The following is a 2,830-nucleotide window of genomic DNA, read 5'->3' as shown; positions in this document are numbered from 1 at the left end:
GCGTGTGTGTGTGTGTGTGTGTTGAATTAAAAGTTATAAAATAGGGGCTAGAGAGAGGGCTCAATGGTTAAGAGCACCCACTGCTCTCCCGCAGGGCCTGAGTTCAATTCCCAGCACCCACCCGGCAGCTCGCAATGGTCTAATTCTACCTTCTGGTGTGCAGAGCACACGGACACAAAGTACCCGATACAGAAAGGATGTGAGTTTAAGAGTGGTTACCTCTGGTAAGTGAAGCAGACACGGAGAGAGAACTTTTTAAAATCTTTTTCTTTATGTTGAGAGTCGGTGGTCGTGAGGCGAGAGGCATCGGATTCCGCAGAGCTGGAGTTACAGGCAGTTGGGAACCACCTCACATGGGTCCTCTGTACGAGCTGTACCCACTTTAACTATTGAGTGACATCTCTCTCCGCCATCTCTCAAACCCCTCCTGAGTGCAGAGTTCAGCCACACCAAGGGCCCAGCCCGGGGGTTCTCCTGTCTCCACGCACCCAACACTGGGTCCTCCTGTCTCCACGCACCCAACACTGGGTCCTCCTGTCTCCACGCACCCAACACTGGGTTCTCCTGTCTCCACGCACCCAACACTGGGTTACAGACAGTGCTGCTACCACTGGCTTTTTGTGGATGCTGGGATCAAACTCAGATGCACCTCACCAGCCCCCTAGTTTCTGATACATAATTAAAGGATGCTGCATCTTTCCATCTGAATGCACAAAGCTCTTCTGTAGATCGAGTTGTTTCTTCAGCTGAATTCCCCCACATTTTTTAACTAGGCCAAAGGTTCTGCACTTGCTCATGGCTCCTTCCCACAGTCTGAGGGCTCCCTGTCTCCTGCACGTTCCCAGTGGGTACCATGTGGTTAACTTCTTTGCTAGTTTAGATGAGCTAATCATCACCTCGGCTTTTGCAAGTCAGATTACTCTTTTGTTGGGGGAGGGAGTGTCTCACCTAGGCTAGGTTGTCCTGGACTTCAGTATATAGATGAGGCTAGCCCTGGACTTGTGACCATCCTATCTCTGCCTCCGAACCACTGAAACTGCAGGCGTGTGCCTCCGTGCCAGTTGGTTCCCAATGAGGTGTCAACAGACAGCTGTCAAGGACACCAACCCTCTATCTAGCAATACAGTAAGCTTTCTGAATATCAACTTGTTTGAAACTTTGTCACTTTAATGCAAAACCATTATAATATCATTGGACATTATAACTGTCCAAAGGGCAGGCTATTAAAATGTTGGGCTTCTCACACCAAGAGTGTTGGGAATTTATACTCCATTCCTTGATTTGTTCAGTCCACATAAAGTGTCACTTGTATATAGATCGCAGGACTCAGCAAATGCTAATGGGACCTGCTAATGGGACGGGATGCTCCCCGTGACCCGAAGCTGCCAGCACAATTGGATTTTGGTGATGTCCCTACTGGCGGTTGGCCAGGAAGGAACCATTTCCCATTGATTACCTCTCACGCTGCTCAGACTCCCACATTTCAATGTGATCTTGATAGTGGGATGAGACAGGGATCCGGAAGGGCTGAGAGAGCCAGGAACCACCGTCAAATAAAAGTAGACAGATCTGCAGACCAAGCTCATTGTGTCAAAGAGAGAGAAAGAGAGGAAGGAAGGAAGGGAGAAAGATTATTGCATGTTTATTATTTTAAATAATTTTTATAATTATTGTTGCACCTTATTAATTATTTTGAGGTAGAGTTTCACTATGTAGCATTCATTGGCCTGGACCTCCCTATGTAGATCAGGCTATCCTCTCCATCCTGAGTGCTGGGATTAATGATATTAGGTCAGGCATACTAGGCAAACACTGCATGCTAAACCACAACCATGGCCTCCTAATTCCCTGGGGCCACGCCCCAAGGAGGGGACAGACTGAACGGGACAGATTCTTGTGAGGTTAGCAGCCAGTTCTCCACCTTGCCTTAAGGTGTCACTAAGTGACCTAGGCTGTGCCCCTCTAGCTGGGTGGTCAGGAGGAAATGGCCCAGTGTTCTGACAAATCTCCCATTTCCCCTTGTGCCTGGTAGACAAAGGGACAAGTGTGCCCATGTGCCCACCTGCTCTGCCAGCTGGTCTGACACACCTGGCCCTCGGAAGCCCTGGAACTTTCTGTTCGAACTTTCATAAGTTGGGCCACACAGATAACTTCTTCCTGTTGTTATTGATCCTCACGCCCCGCACCACCCGCCTGCTGTGTACACAGCAGCCATCACTTGGACTCTAGGTAGACTCCAGAGAAATGTCCCATAGTAGTTCTGCCCTTAGGCTATAGGATGGTGCAGTGGAAAATTAATTAATTATAAATAAAATATGCCTCCTGGTCTTCTGAAAGATCTGGATTCCGTTCACTGCACCTGTATCTATGACTCCAGCTGCAGGGGATCAGAGATCTCTGGTCTCCTCCGCAGGCAGGCAGGCGGGCAGACTTGTTCGTGCGTGTGTGTGTGTGTGTGTGTGTGTGTGTGTGTGTGTGTATGCCTGTGTTCAAGGAGGCCAGTTGAGAGTATCAGATCCCCTGGAACTAGAGTTCTAACAGTTGTGAGCCGCCGTGTGGATACTGGGGTACAAGCCCAGGTCCTCTATAAAAGCAGCCAGTGCTCTTAACCACAGAGTCCCTCGGCTTGATTTATACTGCTAATTTCTTCATTTTAATAAATATACTGTTATACAGGATGCTGGTGTGAGAGGCAACTCGGGAGTAGCGTGCCAGGACACTTGCCCAGCCACAGTAATGCCCGAACTCTAATAGTAGGGTCCGAATAGTTTTGTTTGGGCATCTGTGGTTTGGTTTTCTTGGTGACCCAGGCTTTATTTTCCTGGACCTT

This window comes from Mastomys coucha, unplaced genomic scaffold (assembly GCF_008632895.1).
Source record: "Mastomys coucha isolate ucsf_1 unplaced genomic scaffold, UCSF_Mcou_1 pScaffold15, whole genome shotgun sequence".
In the NCBI taxonomy this organism is placed as follows: domain Eukaryota; kingdom Metazoa; phylum Chordata; class Mammalia; order Rodentia; family Muridae; genus Mastomys; species Mastomys coucha.
This window is presented reverse-complemented; position numbering follows the sequence as displayed.